Source organism: Mus pahari, chromosome 2, assembly GCF_900095145.1.
Source record: "Mus pahari chromosome 2, PAHARI_EIJ_v1.1, whole genome shotgun sequence".
Taxonomy (NCBI): Eukaryota; Metazoa; Chordata; class Mammalia; order Rodentia; family Muridae; genus Mus; species Mus pahari.
Window position 1 is genome coordinate 55,878,808 of NC_034591.1, and position 13,283 is coordinate 55,892,090.

At 37.2% G+C, this 13,283-nt stretch overlaps 1 pseudogene; it reads right to left on the minus strand.

The window, feature by feature from the left end:
- Positions 1-7,775: 7,775 nt before the first annotated feature.
- Positions 7,776-9,456, minus strand: LOC110316766 (annotated as a pseudogene).
- Positions 9,457-13,283: the final 3,827 nt, after the last annotated feature.

Here is a 13,283-nt window from a genome sequence, read left to right on the forward strand (position 1 = left end):
ACACACACATACACACACACAAAGCACTGAGATGATACAACATCTGTTCTTTAAGATATGCCTCAAAAGCAAGAAATCTAAGAACAAAAGAGCACCTCCTCCCTAGGGGGGATATTTGTGTGTGTTCTGTAGTCTGTATCCTTACTAACTTTCTGAGAAGTTACAGCAGGCATGTGTATGTATTCCCTCAGTTCTCACTAAGCAGGCATGGACTTCAAATACAACTTTTAACCCATTTTTTTCCTTCTCTTTTTCTTACCTGCATTCACTATCTAGAAGCTCCAGTTTAAAACAGAGCACAAGTAGCTAAGGGAGATATTTTACACTGAGTGTAAAGGCATGGGCATGGTGCTAAATTGAGACCCTTAACAAGAAAAGGGGAAACAGGTGAAATAAGAGAAAAGTATGTTTCAGGAGCCCCTGGGTTTTCATTAAGTAGTTTAGCCTGTTGATGGATTTTACATTTCCCTTTAGACTCTAGAGTAGAAAGGAAAACTCTACTCAGGCAAAGCAATCCTCAACTAGGTAAGTATTTTATTACTGGCCCATAACTCTAGTCCTAATGTTGATTTTATTATATTAATAAAAATATCGATATTTGTATTAATATGTGTAAATGTGTTGTTAATATATTATCATTGTATTTGTTAATATATTGTTAATACATTTATTTATTAATATATTTATTCACTTTATATCCTGATCACAGCACCCCCTCCTCCCCTCTCCTCTGAGAAGAGGAATCCCTGCTCCCCATCCTGTGCATCAAGTCACTGCAGGACTAGGCACACCTTCTCCCACTAAGGCCAGACAAAGCTGCTCAGGGAAACCCAGATCCACAGTCAGGCAACAGTCAGTGACAGCCCCACCCCATCTCCAGTTGTTAGGGTACTCACATGAAGACCAAGTTGCACATCTGCCACCTAAGTGCTGGGGGTGAGAGTGGTGTGGGGGCTATGTCCAGCCTATGCCTGCTCTTTGATTGGTGGTTCAGTCTCTAAGGTTCCCCACAAGTCCTGGTTCCTTGTCTCTGTTGGTCTTCCTGTGGAATTCCCGTCTTCTTTGGGGCCCTTAATTCTTCCCCAAACTCTTCCACAAGACTCCCCAAGCTCCATCTAATTTTTGCCTGTGGGTCTCTGCATTTTTTCCACCCACTGTTAGGTAGAGCTCTTGGAGAACAGCTATGGTAGGTTCCTGTCTGCAGGCATAATACAGTACCATGAATAGTGTCATGGATTGTCCACCCGTGGGATGGGTCTCAAGTCGCCCCAGTCATTGTTTGGCCATTCCCTTCATCTCTGCTCCATCTTCGACCCTGCATATCTTGTAGATAGGACACATTTTGTGTCAAAGGTTTTGTGGGTGAGATGCTGTCCTTATCCCTCCACTAGGAGTCCAGACTGTATACAGGAAGTAGCCACTTCTGGCTCCATATCCCCGACTGGGAGGAATCTCAGCTAGAGTCACCCTCACAGACTCCCTGGGACTTCCCCCGTCCCAGGTCTCTGTCACATATTAGAGATGCCCCCCAATTTCTGCCAATTTCTATTCTCTCTTCCCATCTCTCCCTACACTGATCCCCTACTCGCTTTCCTCTCAATCCCCTCACCCACCCAGTTTCCTCTCTCCATCCAGCTCCGATGTCTACTTTACTTCTGAGAAAGATTCAAGCATCCTTCCTTGGACCCTCCGTGTTATTTGACTTCCTTGGGTCTGTGGATTGTAGCAAGGTTGTCCTATAGTTTATGGCTAAAATCCACTTATAAATGAGTACATACCATGCATGTATTCCCATTTTCCCATTAGAAAATATTTTCACTTTTCTAATAAACAGCCAAGTTGACTTCCAGAATGGGTGTATACGTTTGCACTCCCCCAATAATGGAGAAGTGTTCCCCGTGCTCTGCATCCTCACCAGAATGTGCTGTCACTTGAGTTTCTTAGCCATTTTAATGGAGGTAAGGTGGAATCTCAGAGCAGTTTTGATTTGCCATTTCCCTGCTGCTAAGGACGTTGAACACTTCCTTTAGTGTTTCTCAGCCATTAGAGATTGATTCCTTTGTTGAGAATTCTGTTTAGCACTATATCCCGTTTGTTTGTTTGTTTGTTTGTTTGTTTGTTTGTTTTTTAAATGAGTCATTTGGGTTGATGAGTTTTTAACTTTAATTCTTGAGAGTTTTTTTAAAAATATATTTTAGACATTAGCCCTCTGTCAGATGTAGGATGGGTGAAGATGTTTTCTAAATCTGTAGGCTGTGGTTTTGTCCTATTGATAGCATCCTTTGCCTTACAGAAGCTTTTCAGTTTTCATGAGGTCCTATTTATTAATTGTTGATCTTCGTGCCTGAGCTATGAGTGCTTTATTTAGGAAGCTGTTTCTTGTGCCAATGCGTTCAAGTCTATTCCCTACTTTCTCCTCTTTATTTCCTGTATAGTGTTATATGTTGCAGTCTTTGATCCACTTGGACTAGAGTTTTACGCAAAGTGATAAATATGGATCTGTTTGCATTCTTCTACATGCTGACATTCTATTAGACCAGCACTTCAACTATTTCTTGAAAATGTTTTCTGTTTTCCACTTTATGGTTCTTACTTCTTTGTACCTGGTTTTAGTGGAATTGCTTTCAGCTTCTCTCCATTTAATTTGATGTTGGATATTACCTTGCTTTATATTGCCTTGATTGTGTTTAGGAACGTGTTGTGTATCCCTGATCTCCCCGAGATTTTTAACTCAAAGGAATGTTTGCTTTTGTTAAAGGCTTTCCCTGTGTCTAACGGTCTAACAAAATGACTATGTGGTTTTTTTTTTTCTTTCAGATTGTTTATATGGTAGATTATATCAATGGGTTTTCATATATTAAACCACCCTGGATCTGGTATGAAGCCTAGTTGATCATGGTGGATAATATCTTTGATGTGTTCTTAGATTCAGTTGGTGAGTGCTATTTTTAGTAGTTTTGCATTGATGTTCATAAGGGAAATTGGTCTGAAATGCTTTTTCTTTGTTAAAGTCTTTATGTGCTTTCGATATCAATGTGACTGTGGCCTCATAGAATGAGTTTGGAAATAGCTCTTCTGGATATATTTTCTGGAATAGTTTGAGGAGTATTGGTATTAGCTCTTCTTTGAAAGTCTGGTAGAATTCTGTGCTAAAGCCATCTGGCCCCAGGCTTTTATTTTTGGTTGGAAGACTTTACGAGCGCTTATATTTTCTTCGGGAGTATATGACTGTTTAGATAGTTTACCTGATCTTGATTTAACTTTGGTAAGTGGTATCTGTCTAAGGAATCATCTACCTCATATAGATTCTCCAATTTTGTAGAGTATAGGGATTTTTTAAAGTAAGACCTAATGATTCTTTGCATTTCCTCGGTGTCCATTATATCTTCCTTTTCATTTTTGATTTTGGGATTTTGTTAATTTGGATACTGTCTCTCTGACTTTTAGTTAATTTGGCTAACCAGTGACTGTTGAGTAGAGAATTGTTCAGTTTCCATGAGTTTGTAGGCTTGTTTTCTGACTGATTATATGTTCAGTTTTATAGAAGGTTTTATGAGGTGCTGAGAAGAAATTGGAGAGATCCTACACTAACAATTTAACAGCATACCTGAAAACCCTAGAACAAAAAGAAGCACACACACACAAGAGTTAATTTGGCCAAGTGTTTGTCTATTTTGTTGATTGATTTTGTTTGAAAGTCTGTTTTATTAGATATTAGAATATCTATTCCAGCATGTTTCTTAGGTCCATTTGCTTGTAAAACCTTTCTGAGCCCTTTATAGTGACATAATGTCTATATTTTTCTGCAGTGTGTTTCTTGTATGCAGCAGAATGAAGGATCCTGTTTACACATCCACTCTGTTAGCTTGTGTCTTTTTATTGGAGAATTGAGTCCATTGACATTGAAAGATATTAATGACCAATGATTGTGTGTGTGTGTGTGTGTGTGTGTGTGTGTGTGTGTGTGTGTGTGTGTGTTATTCTCTTCCTTTGGTTTTGCTGGTACAGAATTATTTCTTTTTTGTGTTCTCTTGGGTATATTTACCCATGTGGTGCTGGAGTTTTTATTATAGTATCCCATGTAGTGTTGGATTAGTGGAAAGATACTGTTTAAATTTGGTTTTGTTATGAAATATCTTGTTTTTTACATCTATGGTAATTGAAAGTTTTCCTGGGTATAGTAGTCTGGGCTGGCATCTGTGATCTCTTAGAGACTGTTACACATCTGCCCAGGTCCTTGAAAAGTTTAATGTCTCTGTTGAGAGGTCTATTATGAATCTAATAGGTCTGCTTTTATATGTTACTTGGCCTTCATCCCTTGTGGCTTTCAACATTCTTTCGTGGTTCTGTACATTTAGTGTTCTGATTATTATGTGGCAGAGAGATTTTTGTTTCCACTCTTTTTGGTGTTCTTTAGGTTAAAGAAATTTTCTGCTATGATTTTGTTGAAGATATATTCTGAGTCTTTGAATTGGGACTCAGTCTTCTTCTTCTATTACTAATATCCTTTTTTGTTTGTTTGTTTGTTTGTTTGTGTGTTTTTTGAGTCAGGGTTTCTCCGTATAGCCCTGGCTGTCCTGGAACTCACTTTGTAGACCAGGCTGGCCTCGAACTCAGAAATCCACCTACCTCTGCCTCCTGAGTGCTGGGAATAAAGGTGTGCGCCACCACACCCGGCTATTCCTAATATTCTTACTTAGATTTGGACTTTTCGTAGTGTCCCAAGTTTCTTGGATGTCCTGTGTTAGAGACTTTTTAGCTTGCTTTTTAGCTTTAGCATGTTCTTTGACCAATGTATTCTTTTGTATCTCCTATGCTTGAGAGTCTCTCTTTCATCTCTTGTATTCTTTTGGTGATACTTGTATCTGTAGTTCGTGTTCTTCTTTCTAGGTTTTTCCATCTCCAGGATTGCCTCAATTTATATTTTCTTTACTTCTTTTTTCCATTTGAACATTTTTATTCAGGTTCTTCACATGTTTGATTGCATTTTCCTGTATTTCTTTAAGGGATTTACTCATTACCTCTTTAAAGACTTCTATCATCATCATGAGATTAGATTTGAGGTCGTTTTCTTGTAGTTCAGATGTGTTAAATTTTTCATGGTCTGCTGGAATAGGAAAGCTGGGTTCTGGCAGTGGCATATTGCCCTGGCTTTTTTTAATGGTGATCTTACAGTAGCCTTTAACCATCTGGTTGTCCCTAGCATTGGCAGGCCTGATAGTCCCTAGTTGGGAAAGGCATATGTGGCGGCAGGTAGAGTTGGTAGTCCCAAATGTCAGCAGGCATTGAATTAAATGGCTGGTTGTCCCTGGAGGCAGCAGACTTCCAGGAATCCAAGTGGAACTAGTAGACCCTGATGGCTTCAGGCTGCTGGTTGTTCCCAGTGGAAACAGAGCTCAGGGATGTAGGCAAGCTGGTGGTCCCTCATGATTGTAGGCCTCTGGGCTGCAGCAGGCCTCCAGGAATGCAGGCTGAACTGTAGCCTTGGAAATGGAGTGCAGAAGAGGCAGGGTGGAACTTGCCTCTGCTGAGTTTGCTCAGAGGGGTTGGCAGGCAAAAAATAGGGGTAGGGTCTCACCTGGTGGTCCCTGATAGCAGCAGGCCTTTGGGATTGTGGATAGAGGTGTGGGCAGAAAGATGGAGTGCAGAGGGGAAGGGCAGACATCATGGCTTCTGGGCTCTTTGGGGGACCTAGCCCTAATATTGATTTTTCTACCATTAAATTCCTTGATACATGGAAAAATAATTTCCTCACCTTTTTTAGCCCTCCAAATTATTTTGTCCATTGTTTTAATTGGTCCTGTTATCTGCCTCTTTATTTACATTTAAAGTCTAGTCAAATGCCAGGAAAAAATATTTCTGATTATAGATATCTTCATGATATTTCTCCCTGCCTTGGTCATACCCTAACTCTACCTTTTGAGTTTCTTAAATTGAGTTTTAAAAATATGAAACATTTATAAATGTATTTGTTATAGTTATTCTTTGATACATACTTTATGTTGTAACTGCATATTATATTTAATAGGTTCATATCCAGAAATTTCTCTTATTTCTACTATTTCTTTTCTTTTCCTTTCCTTTTTTCTTTTGAAACAAGATCTCTCTTTGTAGGCCTGACTGTCCTGAAGTTTGCTATTTAGACCAGGCTGCCCTCAAGCTCACAAAAGTCCTCCTGCCTCTGTATCCTGGGTACTGGGAGTACATGGTTTTGTCACCATGCCTAGCAATTGTACTATTTCTGATGATATTTCTAAATTGCCTTTAGTTTTATATACTGATACCATGATTGACTTAAAGTAATGTTGATTTGTATAAAAGTTAATATTTTTCAATTAGCATTATATATATTGTCATTATCATTATATCTATTAAACTTATAATCAGATCAGGAGAATCCCTTTACTTTTATTATTTGCAACATGTGATATTATTATTAAAACCATCTTTAATTGAATACAGTCTTTAAGTCCCAGCTGAACTTGAAATCCTCAATAGGTTCTCTAACTTCACAGAAGAAAGTAGTAATTGAGCTGTGTACACTCTCAATAATGTACCATGGTCTGTGCATATTAGAAACCACATACACATGTACCTATAAAATTAAGCATGAATGCATAATTTAGTTTCTTGTGGCTTTAGCTTAACATAAAGAATCATGCTTATTTGCATTCTAAATTTGCTTTTTGAATCAATTCCTTAAAATTGACAGCCACTCGACTCATCTGCTTTGTTCATTACGTTTTCTTCTTGTTGGTGATTATATAAAGCAATTTCTGACTGTTGTACTAGTGACCAACTACATAATTATTTCCATATACACACATACAATGTACATACTAATTAATTATGTAATTAATTTAAAAGAGTATAATTAATTAATTACATTCTTTAATCTTTCCAAAACCCTTTTGTAAGGATTAAAGACTATGATTCCAATGAGCTCTCCTGTGCCACCTGCTGTGCATTGGGCATCTATATATGCAGCATAAGCAACTGGATATTGAGTCAGGACTCAGACTGATAATCCTAGCTCTGGATGTAAATTTGACGACATTGTTTAAGGTTAGAGATCTGCCTTCAGGGGACTGAGGGCAGATAAAGAAAAAGTTAATCATGTTTGTGTTCAATATTAGGAACAACCAATGGTGAAAGTGATTGGTGAAAAGCAATGAAAATCATAACATATTAGATGACTGTGGTATTCTAAAAGACAAGTTTCAAAATGCAACCAGTAATTAATTAATGTTAATGGGGGCTCACAGCGATGAAGAACACCATTGGGCAATGCCAGAGTGTTTGTGGCATTGTCAAGAATCAATTTAAAAGAATGTTTGAAATGTGCTTCTAAAATACGTAAAGGACAGTATGAAGAGATGGCTCAGCAGATAAAGGTGATTGCCCCCAAGCCTGATGACCTGAGTTCTAGCAAGCTATTTTGTGTGGTTTCCGCCAATATTGTACTTATAATACTGTTGTTTCCATCTCTTTCTTGCTTTCACTATTAGTCTTCAGGTTGCTTAATTAAATTTTTCTTTTTATTTATTTTTCCCATTTGTTGTGTGACTCCAGGAAAACATAGTTTTAGTATAAAATAGATTTAACTTCACCATAGCCTCTTTTGGTTTCCACTATTTTTATTTAAAGGTATTTTTCAAGTTGATCTCTGCTCTACAAAAGATTATCTATGCATGAGCATTTATTATAAGATCTGGTATTTCTACTATTTTTTTTCAGAATATGCAAATTTATTACTGTGTTTCCATTGTCAATTTTTATGATCTTGGTCTTTCCCTCTTGCCTTTATATAGAGCCAAAAGACACACATTGGCTACTTTAACCACCTTAAAGCAGACTCCAGGAATATCACCTAGAGCATGACTTTTTGGACCAAATCCAGCAACCGGAACTTCATCATTTTCCTCAATGAAGTTCAAGCAGCCATGATTGGGCATGTTCTATGATCTTCTTGCCATTCTTAATAAACTGCACTCTGACATGCTTCCTGATGGCAGAATTTGGCTATTGGACTTCAACCCTACTTTTTCCAGCACAATTCCCTTTGCATGAGAGGCACTCCCAAATGGATTGGTGTTCAGAGATGTACCCGAGTGGGCTTTCTTATACTGTTTATCATGCCACTTCTGGTCCTGTCAGTGACGGAGGAGCTTGCAGGCAGTATTTGCAGTACTCGCTCATCTTGCTGGTGCCACGGTCCCGAGAGAAAGGAAGAGACTAGGTTACTTTTGAAATAATTAGTATATTTATTTATATTATAAATGTCAATTTTAGATACTAAAATACATCATTTTCCAATTCCTTTTTATTCCTTCAAACCTCCCATGACACTCTTCCATTCCCTTCAAATTGATGGCCTCTTCTTATTTTATTGTAGACAGATAGAAAGAGAGATACACAGATACATAGATAGATATACAAATATATAAGTACAACTTGCTAAGTGTATATATAATTTCAAGGCTGACCACTTTGTATTGAATACAACTTTGGAGTCTCATTTCTGAGAAAAGCTAATTCTACCTCTCTTATAAGTCATTGATTGCCTTTAGTTCTTTGTCTAATGTTTGAACTCTGGGAGATTTTTCCACCAGTGTAGCAATCATACCCCATGAGAAAAGCTTTCTTAAAGCAAATGAAAGTCTTCACAGAAAACCACAACTTGACACAAATCGAAGATTAAACAATCATGATGGACCAAGACCCAAGAAGTAAATCTATAAAATAATGCTTACATCTAAGGTTCAGGGAACTTCATAAACGGGTGGATGGAAAGATTTTAAGAGCCAGATAACTGGTAAATTTTCTGTGAGACTGGCTCCTAGAGGTGGCCTAGACCTGAAAAGTGTGTTACTTTTTAAAGGTGCATCTTCAGAATAGCTGTGGTTAGACCATAGGTTTTTCTCCCTCCACTCTGCCAAGCTCATCCCAACTCTCCTCTTCCCCAGATCCACATCGCCCCTCATCATTTTCCTTCAGATAAAAGCAGGTCTCTAAGAGACAATAACCAAACAAGACAAGACAAAATACAATAAGACAAGGCAAAAGCCCTCATAATGAGGCTTGCCAAGGCAACCCAAGAGGAAAAGGGTCCCAAGAACAGGCAAAAGAGTCAGAGACACACCAGCTCCTATAAAATCGCCAAGATAATAGCCATTATATACAGGCAGAAGGACATAGTGCAGACCCATGTACACCCCATGTTCGCCATCACAGTCTCTGTGAGTCCATATGAGCCCTACTTAGTCGGTTCAGGGTGCCATGTTCTCCTGGTGCCCTCTTCCTATAATCTTATAACTCTAATTAAAAGAAATATTAGCCTTTGTTTTGTTCCTAGTGAATTCTTATCATTTTCCATCTATTGCTTTACTCTGGAATTTCCTCACAGGTATGTTCTTCACACTTATTTTCCATTTTACCAGTTTTCTTTTCAGTCATGTCTACTCTGTCACTGAAACTTTCATTACATTTAGCTATCTGCTTTATTTTCGATCCTAGGAATTTCCTTCTTAAATTTTTCCATATTCATTTTATTATGTCTTAAGATTCAGATTTTTAAATCCTTTACATTTTATTGAATAACAGGGTCATACATATGCCATATTTCATATCTGCATATGTGAGTTTACAAGTCTGGTTTTTCCATCTGCTGTTTCTGCTGTGCTGTGCTTATGCTAAGTCTTCTTTCCGTGCTTAAGAATTTTTTACTGCAAGAACCTATTTTCCAGATGTTATTTTGGAGAATTCTTTGAGTCTCATGGGGATACCACATATAGAAGGTTTTCACCTGAAATATACTTATGCCTTGGGGCTTTTTTTAAATGCCACAAACCATGGACATTAAAGTTGTGAACATGTATGTCTGTAAGTTTTTAAGGATGCTATTTTTCTTCCCCACTCTACTAACTCCCTCCTACTTTGGCATCAGTTTTCACAGTACCACTTTCAGGAGTCCTGTTTATTTATACTTCCCCTGAGGGCACAGTATTAGAGTTCCAAGATTGTTTAAGACTTTTACAATGTACACACACACACACACACACACACACACACACACACACACACAAAACATAAATTTTTCCCGTAGAGAAATTATTTGGGATGGTATCAGCTAAGTGTCCATTTTATAAGACACATGCTTTCAAAGTTGATGTAAGTTTCTATCCCTTCCTTATCCAGGTGATTTCTAAAATCCCTGGATTGGATTTCTCAAGAATGCAATAGCTCCCTGATTATTTGCAATGCTTTTAAAATAAATTCTTTATCTAGAGTTTGGCCACTGTATCTAGGAATCGATCGTGGGACAGAAGTACAGACTAAATTTGAAAGTACTGACTGAAATAATTTAAGATTGTAATCAATTAGTTATCGATTCAACTGTGATGAGAAATATCCTTCATAAATTATTTGTTAGCAGGAAAGTGCCCTATTATTTTAAATATTTGGATCCTCTCAAATTCTCTCTTTTCAATAACAACACAATGTGTATCTTCTCTATTACTACAATGATATGGCATGCCTTAGCTCCAACATCATTCAGCAGTGTCATGTGCATCTCTGTAAGTCATCATTTAACACCCCCTAGTATCCCTTTTCATATCTTAGCCTACATAAAATTCAGTCATTTCTTGGAATAACCCATTTGTTCTTATATCTTCTGTTATTAGTAAATGATAGTAAATGATATACATGTAGAAAATTGTCAAAATGGTTCTGAAGTTGAGTAAGATGATGGTTCCACACTTATTTATATATACCCATGTGAAATACACTCAATTGTATAAATGGAAAAACTTTATGTTGTGTGAATCACTAGACAATAAAGATCAGATTACAAAAAGGCTGATGTTCACTACTATTTCAATATTTCTTAGCTTTAACTAGTTTTAAGTACCCCATCACAGAATCTGTGATATCATTGGTATATGAGAATAACGTAAGTAAATTGTGACCCAAATTACATATGAGTTACCCTTAATGTTTGATATGTAGATCTTATAATTGTATGAGAAAAATCACAAATAAGAACTCTACCTGAAAGTGGAAGGTGGAAAAGAAACTATGTTGAGCTATTTGACAAATGATTGCCAAAAACTTTGTGTGAGAGACAGTGTGTGTATTTGTGTGTGTGTGTGTGTGTGTGTGTGTGTGTGAGAGAGAGAGAGAGAGAGAGAGAGACAGACAGACAGACAGACAGACAGACAGACAGACAGAGACAGAGACACAGAGAGACAGACAAAGAGATAGACAGAAAGACAGAGGCACAGACAGACTGAGATAAACCAATGATTCTCTAGTAAACTGAACAGAGACTATGTAGAATGGAAATGTGAAATGAGAGGGCCCATAGACTTTCTGAAGGAGCATCTCACCTTTAGTGTGGACACAACACTATTGTTTTTCAAAACAAACATTTTAAAGCATATGCATGAATTGTGCTTCCTAGTCTATGGGCAAATACTACTTCATGTTTTCGCCTTTCAACCTTGTCTATGTTTCTAAGATTAGAACCATAGATACTTGATTGACACAATCATTGACTTTACTAGAGTGACTTAATTGTTTCAGGTTTCAAGTTGGAATCAACTCATGGATTTACTGAATCATTTCAAATATGTGAAGAAAATAAATTATTTCACATCACTCCATGTTCACAGGCTTACCTATTTCATGTCTGTTTCCAAACTCATGATACCTGGATGTCTTCTCCATAATGTGGGCTTAGTTCAACCTTACAACTTTCTGAATCATCAGCTTCACTCTCTTAAGCTTCCAAATGAATGCTGAAGCTCCTGGGAATCTTGTATTCCTCCTTTATGGAAATTTGCAGTTTCACAGTGATGACAAATAGTGAGCAGAAATGAAGAAGGATATCCACTGTTTAAAAATTTATTCTTACAAAATATTTACTATTATGTTCCATATTTTCTGCCAATTTTTACAACAAAAGGGCTCCTTTTGTAAAGTTCAAAGTCATATTGATAAATCTAGATTGGCGACTCTCAAGATTTGTGTCTCATTAGCCATCTTTCCTGGTGTAAAATTTCTGGTGGACATACTTTTCTAATACGTTAGTCAGTGTATATCATGCCTTGTGCCTTCTGTTTTACTTCTCTAAATAGTTCCCTGTCTCAGGGTCTCTGTGTGACATATTTCTTCTGTATTGAACTTTGTGGATCTACCAATGATGCTAGCAATTCACTCATGTTCTAATGAAGGAGACAAGTAGAACTTTCTCCACTTACTTTCTTCATTCTGATCAGTAGCTTTAGTTTCCTTTTTTAGCAATGTTACCTTTCGATTGCTTATCACAGACAGTGCTCTGAACAATTTTGAGTCTTCCATATCTGACCCAAAGGTACATTATTTTCAAACTGAGGAATTCACTTCTTAAATGCATCAAAATGTGCCTAAAAGGAAATAAGAAGAATCGTTAATATGTTGATTGATGGCAAACTTTATTCTTTGTTAGTTGTATGTACTGAAAAGTTTTTCAGCTCTGGCCTTTGTTTATTAACTGTAAATTTATTCAAATAATATTTTATTCACAAATAAGTAAAAATTAAAATGTTTGAGGTTTAGCAGTTGTTCACTGAACCTTACCTTCTCTCGCTTATGAATTATTAACATAGATTAATATATGTTAATATACCAATTGACATAGATTTAAACATGTTAAACTATTAGAAAAGGCAGAAAAATTAAGTTTGGTGTGGAAATATAGGAATTGTTGGTTCCAACACAATGCTCAATCAATAGGCTCTTTTTATCTTTCTTGCTAGTCTACTAAAAATCTTAATGAACGTGTTTTAAATATCATAAAAGCAAATCTAACTGACACAATAAGTCCTTATTCTAATGTGATTTAATAATATGCTTCGAGAACCCATTAGGTCTACAGCAGTGGACTAAGTACCAGGAAATCCCCACACGTGAGTCCCAGTCCTTGTCCTTCAACAAGGCTTGCAATGCACCACTGACAAGAGCTAGAATGGAAGATGGATTCCGACAGAGCTGATGCAAAAGCACTGTAATCACATCCAAGCAGACTAAAGAGATGGAGAAAGCATGCAGAAGAAAGAAAGAGGGATATGGCAGGATGCTGGCTGGGAACCTTCTACACGGGGCTTTATCGGTTTCCATGGAAACAGTAGACTTGCATGAGGCATTTTTACTAGGTGTCCCTTATTGTTTTGGAGGACAGAAAATAACATTTCCATGACAGCTACAGATTAGCTGAGCAAGTAGTTCAGCTTTCTTTCTAA